This window comes from Bubalus bubalis, chromosome 15, assembly GCF_019923935.1.
Source record: "Bubalus bubalis isolate 160015118507 breed Murrah chromosome 15, NDDB_SH_1, whole genome shotgun sequence".
NCBI lineage: Eukaryota > Metazoa > Chordata > Mammalia > Artiodactyla > Bovidae > Bubalus > Bubalus bubalis.
The window spans coordinates 61,133,399-61,146,466 of NC_059171.1; the positions used below are offsets into that span (position 1 = coordinate 61,133,399).

Sequence of the window (13,068 nt, forward strand, 5' to 3'; positions counted from 1 at the left end):
GCAAAGAGTCGGACACGACTGAGCGACTTCACTTTCACTTTCACTTTCACTTATAAAGTCCCAGGTGGAAGAACACTTCTAATTTCACTATCATTACAATTGTATTACAAATATTAAAAAATGATAATAACCTTGAGAGGTCGCAGAGGTTGTAAAGTGGGAAGGGAAGAGGGGAAGGGTCAGTGGAAGGGAGTACAAGGCTGCAACAGGAGACGAGGGCTGACACAGATGGTCCTAAAGATGGAAATAATAGTAGGAGACATAAATGCAAAAGGGTAAACGCAGGGGAGCAGGAGCAGTGAGGTAAGTGAACCATCTCTACATCTGCTGTCGGAAGAGGATAAGAGTGTCTGCATGTGATCATCAATGAACAGCAGTTAGCGTGTAACTTTAGAAAAAGAAATGAGCGTCCTAAGCATTTTTAAAGGAGTGGTGAGGAGAGTGGGTCAGGGATAAGGAAGGATGGGTGAAGGAACTGTTGATGGTTTCAGTTCTATAGCAAGATTTGGCTTTTATTCACCATGACACATGTGACTTTGATACAATTGAAAAATGCAAATTATAAAAGCCTTTCCAGGGACCATTATAGATGAATCCCTGGGTGAGTAGGATCTGATGATGAACTTCAGGGCGGCTGCCACCCTCGGATGCTCACAGTAAATGAGGTGCAGTTCTGGGTTCAGACTGCCATCTTCTTTGTGTCCTCACATGGCAGGCAGGAGGGCTGAGGGAGCTCTGGGCTTCCCTGGTGGCTCAGATGGTGAAGAATCTGCCTGCAATGTGGGAGACCAGGGTTTAGTCCCTGGGTCCTGAAGATCCCTTGGAGAAGGAAACGGCAACCCACTCCAGTATTCTTGCCTGGGAAATTCCATGGGTAGAGGAGCCTGGCAAGCTACAGTCTGTGGGGTCACAAAGAGTTGAACATGACTGTCTAACACTTCACTTCTTCATTAGCTAAGTTCGGGGCAATACATATACATTTATGCCAGGTGCATTTCTGTTTCATGACTTTTATTGTTCTGTTCTCAGATTGAAAGCATCTTGAGTCATATTTTTGATTTTTTTTTTTTTTGTCTGCTGCTGGTTATTTTACCTTTTCAGTGGCAGACAAAACTTTAAACCCTCTTATCTTGCCTCTGAGAACTGGGCCTAGGGTCCCCAGAAGAGTAGCTGTTACTAGAATTGTGGTTTAGTGTGAAGGAAGTGGCTTCCTATTTGAGAGCACATTTCTCAGCTTCATAACACAGCAGTAAACAGGATTCCTGGGCTTCTGGGTTGAATATCTAGCAGGGAGACTTTTCACACTCATATTCTGCTCTTTTCTTCTTGGAAAATTACTGTCCCCCGCCCACAACCTTTGCCAGTAGCTTGAGCCGTGCGAGTAATTCTAGCCAGCAAGTTGGATTATTCATCTGCTGGCGTGAGTGAGCTGAAGAGCTCTCTTTCCCCATGGTAAGGGCCGTGCAGAGCACATGTTGATTCGGTAGGGTCTGGAGTGCTGAGCCAGCCCACCGAGGACAGCGACCTAGAGTTCACCTGCTGGACCTGTGTCCTGGGAGCCAATGCAGTGTTGTGTTGTAAGAGTGGCCCGGTCTCCCCAGTGCAGCTTGAGAGTAGTACAGGGTTTTGTCAGGGAGCCACACAGTGTCTCCTCCAAATCTGCACACTTGACCCTGAAAGGGTTCTCTACTAATAACCATGATGGGAGGACAGTTGTCACCTGGGATGGCCACAAGCAGACCAGGATGTACAGTCATCTTCAGTCTGTGGCCTGAGAATGTCTGACCACCAGACAGCTGCCCAGTAACATTCTCCAGTAGTATGCTGGAATGCAGTTCAAACTGCAGCAGATTGTGCAATTTTAGAGACTAAGTTAAAACAAATATTCTTTCCTAGTCAAGTGAATTTTGGGTGTGAGCTCATAATCTCTGGAACTACTGAGAAATTTCAATTTGAACTACACTTTCAGATCTCCTGTGTCTATAAAGGGGCTTCCTCGGTGGCTCATGGGTAAAGAATCTGCCTGCAATGCAGAAGCCACAGGAAATGAGGGTTTGATCCCTGGTTAGGGAAGATCCCCTGGAGGAGGGCATGGCAACCCACTCCAGTATTCTTGCCTGGAGAATCCCATGGACAGAGGACCTAGCAGGCTACAGTCCATGGGGTCGCAAAGAGTCGGACACAACTGAAGCAACTTAGCATGCGTGCATATGTCCATGTAGATGAAACATTCTGGGTTCTTGGTGAGGTCAAATCCTTGAGGTGGCTCTCCTGCTTGGGGCCTGTCATCTCACAGTGCTTACTGCTAAGATGCCCATTTCCCCACTGGTGTGGACCCTTCACTCCTGGAGGTTCTACTGAGTTTACTCTACCCTACAGACATGAGAAAACGTAGTGAAGCTGGAAACGTCAAGAGTAAAAGACCAGCCTCTCTAGCTATACTGTGCATCCATTTCCTCCGAGGTCTTGTCCCCTGCTTGGTAAAAAAGCTTTTGTTTTGTTTTGCTGCTCACTGGACCCAGGTCATCTGTTTCATTCCCATCTGGGGAATGAATGAAAGTTAGCTTGGGGCCTAACTGTTATGCACACAAAGTCATCCCTCTGTCCTGCCAACAACTTCATCTCGTCAACAAAGTGAGGAGCCACGTGACTTGGCTACCTGCTTAAACAGATCAAGGGCAAAGGAAAAGGTGCAGAATAAAAATATAAACCAGTATCAGAGATGTATTTCATCTTTCAGCCATTTAAGCAGAAATTGAAGGAAGCTCAGAAAACAGAAAGCCCTCCTCCTGTAACCTTCTGTTGGGGCTTACTACTGAGGTTGAAGTCCTCTGTGATTAGAACTCTGTTAGTTAATTCCTTTGTAAGGATTCTAGCTTTTTTCAACAGTTGTCTTGGTAAATATACTCCTGGAAGGAAACCAAGTTGATTTTTGTATGTGAAGCATCTTGATATGAATCCCTTTATGGTAAGGTTTTTCAAACACAGTGCTAGTTCTGGGGCCAACAGGACATATCATGGAGAGGCAGAGGGAATATCAGGTTAAAAGATCACACAGTGGGGGAAGGTGTGGACAAGACCAGGGAGGCGTCCACTCTGGGTCCTCCCAGTCTCAGGCAGTGTGAGGGACCAGGTGGAGGAGAAGAGCTGAGGTGCTGCTTGTGTTATGTGCTGGTTTGTGTCTCATCCTGGCAGGGGGCAGTGGGAGCCATGTGATCCAAGCACCTGTGCTTTTGGACTGCCTCCGTCACCTAACCGTGACCTTCAGATTGGGCTACACTGAATACTTGTCCAGAGTGTTTGGGGTGGACCAGACTCTGTAAATACCTCCTGGAAAAAGCATAGAATTTAAATCACGTTCTGATTTATCTAGCATGTTTGCTAAATGGAGTGGTGCTGATAATTATTTAGGCCCAGGCTTTGCTTTAGGATTTTTCACTTAAATTCTCTGTTCTGCCCTAATAATGGATTTGTTGACACAACCCATATTTTCAGTATTATTTTTAGCAAACTATTCCATTTAATGAGATTTTTAAAAACACTCTGTTAGAAGGCCAGTTGGTTCTAGTCAATTCCTCTTAATTGCTGTGTTCAAGATTACCAACCTATTTAGAGCAGGAAGAATCTATAAATACTAGTTACCACTTCAGTGCCTAGACTACTCATTGCTATGGTTCAGTTTTGGTCAATAAAGACAGGCTTATTGACCAGGGAATTTATCCTTTTCTTTTCAGAATTCAGATTCCAAGGCTTACACACACACACACACATACACACACACACACACACACACACAGTCTGTTTATACTGTGACTCACTGAGGCAAACTCTCAGAAGGATGATAACAAACTCTCACAGCAACAGTGACACACGGTAGACCTCTTAGCTCTGATGGAAGGCTCTGGGGTCAAGGGCACATAAAGAAAATGAACTTGGCTCTTTGTTGCTGCGAGAGTCTAATGACACCAAATCCAGCTGCAGTTTACCTGCCAGACTTAGTCCCCTTACCCCTTCGTGCCCTACGTTCAGATGAGATAATCTCTGCTCTTCAGAAGCACACCGTGAACAACCTGTTAATATTTCAGTGTTACTCTGTGTTACCCTTTGTTCTAAAATAACCATTCTCATTACCTTTGCAATGCAAAATTCTCTTAATTTTGGACCTTTTTTTTTTTTTTAATGTTAGTATGGGGCTCTTGGCTGATATTGTTTTTTTTTAACTTTTCTTGGCTGTACAGCTTCTGGGATCTTAGTTTCCTGACCAGGTATTGAACCAGTGACCCCTGCATTGGAGGCATGAAGTCTAAGCTAGGGAGATTACTGTCTGAGCCATCAGGGAAGCCCTAATTGGCTATACTTCAGTGCAAAATAAAAAGTTTAACGAAAAAAGGATGAGGGTTAGATTTCTCTTCTCTTAATGTCTAGTGAGCTCTAAAAATGGAACAACTTCCTGTTTCTATTTATTACTGCCTGACTGCCCACAGTACAAAAGATGGTGAAAACTTGTCTCCTTGCAGAAAGGAGAGGAAAGAGAGCTGAAAGTTTTCATGGAAATAGAGGATCTAAAATGCTATTTTTGTCAACAAAAATATCTTCACTATATTATGTTAGTAACTTAAAATATATAAACCTACGATATAAAGTTAGATTATGGCAATTTCTTCCCTAAACTTCTTAACCACATAATGATACTTGAGTTCCAGAAAGCAGCCTGTTTTGCGAATTTTGAAACTAAGATTAAATATAAGTATTTGTCATAAGGAAATGATTCTAACTTCTGTACTTTAAACTATTAGAGACGGGGCAAAATCTGATATGTGGAGCGAAGACAGGTTCCAAGGAAAGTGAAAAAGGAGGCTAAGATAACTATACAGTCATTAAATAATTATCAATTGTTTAAGATAAAGCAATTTATGTCATCACTTCAAAATAGTTATTTCATCTATTTAAGTGTATATGGTAATAAACTATTTTGTTCATCAACATCTTAGATCCATGACATAAAAACATATGAGCATAAATACAGCAATCTCTCAAGTGATTTTAGAAATGAAATTTGCTCCTTAACTTGGCTGACACTTGTCCTTTTTTTCTTATTCTTATTTTCACTGAATCTATCGATTTACTTATTAATAAATGGATACTACACATCACTTTAAAAACCATCTGGCCAACTTAATATTACATAGTATACAACTGGAGTGGTAGGCATATGCAACAAGATAAGTAATCCTGCTGCTTCTGCTGCTAAGTCGCTTCAGTCGTGTCCGACTCTGTGCGACCCCATAGATGGCAGCCCACCAGGCTCCCCTGTCCCTGGGATTCTCCAGGCAAGAACACTGGAGTGGGTTGCCATTTCCTTCTCCAATGCATGAAAGTGAAAAGTGAAAGTGAAGTTGCTCAGTTGTGTCCAACTCTTCGCGACCCCATGGACTGCAGCCTACCAGGCTCCTCCATCCACAGGATTTTCTACGCAAGAGTACTGGAGTTGGCTGCCATCGCCTTCTCCTAAGACTTCTCAATTTATGTGGTCAAGGGGCTAGCTGCATAGCTTTCTTTGAGTATAAAGACTTACAAACCAATGGAAAAGAGAAAAAGTGTTGATGTAGGAATCAGTAGTCCATTATCAGATAAGTTATTTTCAAGTAAATCCCTGAAAATGTGAGCAAGGAGGCCTAAAACAATCATTTAAATGTCTTTGGCATTTTTATGTATTGTCAGATAGAATGAAAGGCATCTACATATAAAGGCAATGTAACACAGACACATGTTATGGCTTAATATAAGAGATTAAATTTCTAATTAAAATTCATTTCTATTTGGATAGTCTGCACCAACAGGTTTCATTCTCAATATTAAATAGAGCAGAAATTTTGGAAGTGACTTTGGGAGAGTATTTTCTTTTTAATTGTACATACACTTCCTTTATTCCTTTGATTTCAATGGTTACTGAATTTGCGAAGCTAAAACCAACTTTTCTGCTTTTTAAGTATTTTGCTATAAATACTTCCAGTGGAGGCAGGTGGGTGGACAGAGCAAGGTATATGTTTTTACATTTGTTGTTTGGTCTCAAAAGAATTAAATTCCTTACTGTTCCAGGTTGTTTTTTTAAAACACTCTCATCATAAAGTAACTTAACATAAACTTTGTCTTTTTTTTTTTTAAACACAGTAAGAAGTTTCAGAAAATACAGACTAGCTTTGAAATGCTGGGAAACTAATGGAGTCTGAAGATCAGCTTGGCATTATGGGTGGATAGTTCGGAGGGAAAAATAAAAAATAAAGAACAGTCACTAAAGGTTGAGGCCCCCAGAAGCAGCAGTGGTGCATGATTCTGGGTGACTTTCCCATTTGGAAAGGATTGTGGGAGAAGTCTGTCCCTTCACACCCTCAGTCACGAATAGTATCTTTGAATGTTAACAAGGTCAACAAAACTTCAGATCATAGCTCAAAGGACTGAGAAAGCCTCATGAAGAAACCCTTGGGAAGGTCCATGAACAGTAGGTACAATTTCCTTAGCCATGTGATTTACAAACATTGGGAATACCAGGAATGGAACATTTTCACCAAAGCAAGTCTACTTCCACCCAGTTTCATATGTACGAATTAAATGTAACTTAGGGAGGAAAAAGTACTGAAAAAAGTATTTTTAAGCTTTCAGCATTGACCAGAATCGCCCAGAGGACTAGTTAGCTTGGGGTGGGGCCCCTTGAATTTGCACTTCTGGGAAGTGCCCTTAAGATTTGACGTCTCTGGGCCCAGACCACATTTTGAGAACCGCTAATTTACACAAAGTCTATTTCACTTTTCTACTAGAGGATAGCCACTTAGATAGATTGTCATAGAGAAATCCTTAATTTTGACTATGTTTCTTAGAATGTGGAGTTAAGTGGTTTTTAGTGACTATGGTGGGACACAATACCAAGGAGATGCCTTGTAGTAAGTGTTGATGGCTGTAAAGATTGTCACCAAGTTGCCCTTGTACCTCTGTCAGCTCTGAGGCTGTGTTATAGTTCCTCAATTTGTAAACTATATACATATCATTTCTCAGGAATGTAGAGTTAGATGCTTTCTTCACATTTAAATTCAGTTCTACTCTAGAAAATATAGCTATCTTCCCAACAAACTAAATTCATGTTTCTTAAAATCAGTATGGAAATGCCACTGTGTTGCCCTTGTTTTTCAGAGAAAAATAAGTACAGTGAAACTAATTTTCTTTTATTAGAGAGGAAGTATTTATTTTTATGGTTTTTTTGGGGGGGGCAGGGAGAAGGCGATAGACTTGTAACTGTACTGAAAATAGTACAAGGAAATAAAATTGCAGAACAAAACAGTTCCATATTTAGTAGGATTCAGTTCTGGATTTTCCCCAGATATTGCAAGTCAAATCAAAGATAGAAGGAAATTCTTCCAGGCCTCAGACCAGACTTGGCACTCATTATAAATCATAACCAAGGCCCGTTATGCAACAGAAGTGTTTGCAAATGACTAGGGGATTTAAGGTTAATCTGGGCAACCCACAAAGACCTCCAACCCCCAGGTTGAAGAAAACAGGCAACAACTCTTGTCATGACTTTGGGAAATGTGAACTTCTAGGACGGTTACAGTAGTTTGTATTCGGAATTTGATTTCGTTTAATAAGCATTTGTTGAATGCTTTGCCAAGTACAAATTGGCACTTGCCATCTATCTACCTCTACAACGATTAAATCATGAGCCCTTGCAGCTGCTGACCTTCAACATCCCCTGAAAGGAGTTCAGGGTGGAGATCAGGAATGAGGAAACCTGTGCTCTGGGAAGAACCCGTAGAACTGGTCTTCAGATATTTTCAGATTTTATGAGCCCAATTCCTATATCTCCCCATAGCTAGAAAAGTACTAAAAGCATCATTGATGACATCTGCTCCTTGTGATTAGCAGCGAGGCTGCCCAAATGCATATGTACCCCACCTTCACTAAAATTATATGCAACACAAACCTTCACCCCTACCACTTTGGAGTAGTTCTTCAGAGCTACCTCAATTGCTGTCTGTCTCCTGGGCTATAGCTCTCATTTCCCCGAATAAAATTTAACTCACAATGCTCATGGGGTGCTTTTTCCCCGCTCCAGTCAACGGCCTCATGTGTGCAAATTAGAGATTTTTTGATATCACAAGGCTCCTGGCTACCCAGGGTTCTGTATTCGCAGTGTATTCACTCTGGTTATTTTGTGCTTAAAGTTAAAACTGAAGCAACCTGGTGTGAAGAATTAATTTATGAAGGCAAGGGAGCAAGGGTTACTTTCCTGTTTCCAGGGCCAGACCTGCTGCAACTACAAGCCAAGAACTCTAGGAATAAACTGTCTTGTGGGAATCTAGATTAGTAAAGTCCAAATAAATTTCTAAATAATTCCAGATGATGGGATAGTTTAAAATCCTACTAGCCATTCAACAAACGTAGAGTACCAGTCTTGCAGGAGACCCTGCACTGGGCGCTGGAGAGCAGCAGAGAACGAAGCGGGCCTGGGTGCAGACTTTGGGGATAACACACCAGTAGGAACGCACACTCACCAGAAGGAAATCATTCACGAAAAGTGCTAACTGGAAGGCATACTCAGACATGGTTTGAAGGTGGAGAACCTTGGGAGGAAGACCCTGAGCTGTCCCCTGATCTGCTGTCGAACACCTCACCCACAAGAACAGCACTGGGTCCTGTTTGATAATTCGTACTTACTAGCAGTCTTGTTACAAATGACCTGTGGTCAGCTTTCAAGCAATTGCGGAAGAAGAGAAAAAGAGAGGTCAATTACTCTGAGAAATTCCTATAGTAGACTGCAGAAAGTAAACATAGAAATGGAAAAATCTGAGAAAATGCTGTGGCAGGTGTTTCAGCAGTTTTCCTAACTTGACCATTTTTAGTTATCTAGCCCATGTAGGAGATTTTCGGGTGCTGAAATTCCTGCTTGGTACGGCAGAAAGCGAACCTTGCGAGACTGCCACGTGGGCCCGTCACAGCTGGGACCTGGGGCCGGGCGCCGCAGATGGAGCGATCCTGCAGGAGACCCGGGAGGGCGGCCGCCGGGCCTGCTTTCATGCTCCGTCCGCTGCAAATATAGCAAAAGGGACAGCAACTGTTCTGCTCGCCTGCGCTCTCGCAGGTTCTCCGCCAACAGCATCTGACTTAAATGGTTCCGTACACGGTCAGCGCGGCATCCCGGGCGCCCCAACTAGCTGCTCACCGGGAGGCCCACAGCGGAGGCGGCCCGCACGTTCGTAAGGCCCGCAGCCGCGGACAGAGCCCTTCCGCCGGGCAGCCCTCGGTCCGCTCCCGGCGCCGCTTGCCCTGACTGACGTACAGGCGCCCACACAGCGGCGGGCACCGCAGAGCAGCTGCAGCTAGCGCCTGGGTCTCGGTTCTGTGACCTGCCAGGGAGCACTGGAGAGCAGCTGCAGCACAGAAGCCACTTTCCCGGGCTTCCTCTTTCTGAAGCCGCGTCCCGGGACCCTCGAGACCTCGCGTGGTTTGGGTCTGGGGGCGGGGCGACCCGAGGGGCGGCGCCGGATGGAGCGTCCCCGGGCCTTGTTGACATCGGCGTCCTCCCGCCCGCCGCCGTCCGCGCATGCCCGGTCGCCGCCGGCTCGGAGGCCGCGGCGCTCGGGCTTCCCCCACCTGCGTCCCGGCCCCGCCCCTCCCCCCGGCGGCGGCGGCGGAGGCTGCTGCGGCGGACGTGTTGTTTTGGCGGCGGCGCTGGCTGCTGAGGAGCCAACCGAGACCCAGCGCCTCACCAGCACCGGCTGCGGCGGGCCCACCGACCGCGTCGCCAGAGGTAAGGCCTCCGTCGAGGGCTGAGGCCGGGGGCGGGGCCCAAGGGTAGGGTCCGAGGGGACGGAAGGGGAGATGGAGGCTGCAGGGGTGAGTCCCGGAGGGTGGTCGCTGGCCCGGAGGCTGAGGGGCGTGAGGGAGGTTGGGAGTCGGGTGGGTCAGGGCCCGGGAGTCGAGAAGGGGGATCGGGGGTCTGTGTCGGGATTCTGGGCCAGGCGGCTGAGGTCGAGGGGGGCTGGGGGCCGGGGGTCCAAGGAATCGGAAGGGGCCGGGGGTCGGGTCCGAGCCGCTAAGGTGGTCGAGGAGCCTGCGGGTGGAGGGAGACTGGGGCCCGGGGGTCTAAGGAGTCGGAAGGGTCGCGGGGGCCGGGGCTCGGGGCCGGGGGTCTAAGTAATCGGAAGGGTCGCGGGGGCCGGGGTTGGGAGCCGGGGGTCGGGGCCTGGCAGCTGAAGAGGTCGAGGGGACCGGGGCGGGTGGAGGGAGACTGGGGCCCCGGGTTCTAAGGAGTCGGAAGGGTCGCGGAGGCCGGGGGTCGGGGTCGGGGCCGGGCTGCTGAGGCGCGTCGAGGGGGCCCGGGGTCTAAGGAGTGGGGAGGTTCGCGGGGGCCGGGGTCGCGCCCGCCGCTGGGCAGTTCCCCGCCCCCGTGACTTTGTTGTTGTCTTGGAGGAGGCGGACCTGCCCGCTGGGGCCGGAGCGGAGGGGAGGGGATGTTAGGGCTGGAGCGGCGCAGCCTGTTCCCACTTTCGGTTTTGGGGTTGGGCGGTTACTCGTGTGAAGTGCGGGCTGGTCCCTAGGGGGTTTCCAGCGCCGGCGTGGAGGGGACCCAGGAACGGGGCAGCAAGGAGGGGAGGATTGTACGAGTCCGCGGCCATTCCCCACCCCAATACTGTGCTTTCATCTGTCTTCTTTAACATTTAGAGAACCTAACTATGTTTTTTATGTTACTTACTAGAATCATTTGGGTATGGAGGAGGTACAGTTTGTGCCAATAGTTTTTTCTCCTAGTTTTTAATTTACCTTTATTACTAAAGTATTACATGCTCTTTGAAGAAAGAAATTTAGCAGCCTAACCATACAGAAAGTCTCCTCCTTCCCCTCACCCACCTCACTCTCACCCATTTCCCCTCCCTCCCTTAATACCCAGAGTGTAACCAGTCTTAAAGTGTGGTGTTTAGCCTTTAAGGATTTTTCATTGCATATTAAACTTATTGTAAATCGAGACTATATTTCAAGCAGACAAAAACGAAAAACAAAATGGGATCATACATAGCACATAGTTTTTATTGGTCAACAATATCACAATTATTTCTCTTTTTTACATACCTCATTCTTTCAATAAACTACAGAGCTATATATGTAAATTTAATAGCTGAACATTGTTATTATTTCTATAATCTTAGCTTTTACTTAGCTTTTAATAAAGTCTACAAAGTGATACTTTGAAACATAATAAAACTAAGAATGTCTGAGGCCAGTTGAGGATACTTACATATTAGAAAATTGAGTAATATGTTTACATAGAACTTAATGGCAGCTTGCAGGAGGCTTGGATGACTTCACAAAGCAGGTTACTGAAATAGTTTCTTTTTTGTTTTTTTTTAAGTGTACTTTTCAGAGTAAACTTAAATTCCATAGGGCCAGTTGAAAGCAAATTCTGTCACTCAAAGGAAAACTGGACTGTGTATGAGGAGGAGGTAGGATAGAAGGCCAGCGGCCCACAGGTTCGTGTTTCAGGCTGGTAGGAGGTAAACTCTTAAGTGGAAGGGTGACCCTAGCTGCTTACCATTCAGCAAGATAGAAAGCTAGGAAGTTGCTGTTAAGTTTTATAGTTCTGTGTGCAGATGCTGGAGGCTTTGGCGATTTAATCACTGCCCTGTGCTTATTGAAAATGTATAGCATGTTCATCTTGCCCTCCAGGGAGGACAACTTAGTAAGGGAATCATATGGAACCACTTGATTCTCAGCATATGTAGCCCACGATCTTAGGCCCAGCTGTGTAGCATTTTATTATTTGGGAAGCTATGTTCAGAAGGAATCAGAAACATCCATGGCATTTTTAGTTATCGTGGCTGGTAATAGAAGCACTCTTTCATGTATTTCTCACAACCTAGGTGGCATGCTGTCCATTCTATGGATTTTTAAACAGAAGCTCTCAAAGTCAACTGCTCAAAACCCTGTTACCTTTTTACTGGTAGTGGCTAAATTAGACTTGGGCATGCTTCATGCTCCACACATGCTGCCAAGAGCATGTGGTTTGCTCTGCCGTGCTACCCCCCCATTAGTGAAAATTACCTTACAAAATCACTGATCTCAGAGTTTCCTTCTCCTTTTTGGCTTGGAAATTTTCCTTAAGAGTAGAGACATGAATATAATTGTGTGCATTGAAAAATAATCTAAAGGATAGTTAGTGTGAATCTCTAGTGATATCTTTTTAGATGAGGTTTCTGATGGAGTGTTATTAAAATATTGAATACCTTGGAGTGATGCTGTTAACCGGGAAGATGGGGATTGTGTTACTTTAGTCTTTGGTTACTCCACTAGATGCCGTGCTCATTTGGGCATCATAGTAAATTGTAGCTCTTACAGATACTTCTATTCTGTTCCTTAAAGACTAGTCTCATTTCGTTTAGAATTATGAACCCAGTTACACTCTTTGTAAACTAATATGATGAAAAGAATACAAAGAGGGCCCTAAAAAGATTGATTTCCATATTTATTTTGGTCCCATAAAACTACATGGTGACTGGCAATTTAATAGCATCTATGTCATAATGTTGTGGTTATTAATCTGTTTTGGTTTTCCAGCACATGTGAAAACTGGATTAAAGAAATATGGCAAATACTGAGGTTAAAGTGAGATAGTTGTAATATATATGTATTTAAGAAGAAACCCACGTATAGGAAAATATTTGGGCTTTTATTCTTGGCAGTTGTTAAAGGATGTAATTAGATGCACATTTAAGTGACTAATCTGCCATCGCTTGTCTCTTGGACCACGCATGCTGGATGTAAGTGGGTTTATGGTTGTGGGATATAAACAACAGTGCAGCAGCAGCAGCAAGATGTCTTTAGGATACACTGGTATTCCCAGCCCTAGGAGAATGGGGAGTCCAATACTGTGTGTGCATATTCTCAGAAATTAGTAAGAGAGGTCTTATGACTGGTGGCTAGTAATAAAAAGTTTTCCAGTTTAGCCTGAAAAATCCTTTCCGTGGGGGAATGCATTCATGAGTAGCCAGAAATCAATAAACTTTTACATCCTATGAATGG

At 44.9% G+C, this 13,068-nt stretch overlaps 1 protein-coding gene across 6 annotated transcripts in view; it reads left to right on the top strand.

The window, feature by feature from the left end:
* The first annotated feature begins 9,586 nt into the window (after positions 1–9,586).
* PCMTD1 (protein-L-isoaspartate (D-aspartate) O-methyltransferase domain containing 1) overlaps positions 9,587–13,068 on the top strand; it is a 48,371-nt gene continuing 44,889 nt past the window's right edge. For 3 of the 6 annotated variants that reach the window (XM_006063415.4, XM_025265427.3, XM_025265425.3), the window contains exon 1: positions 9,662–9,802. The gene's annotated coding sequence lies outside the window, so the exon portion shown is untranslated. Of the gene's footprint in view, positions 9,803–13,068 lie in introns of all 6 variants that reach the window. The other 3 variants (XM_025265424.3, XM_006063417.4, XM_044928770.2) reach the window with 3 other exon arrangements.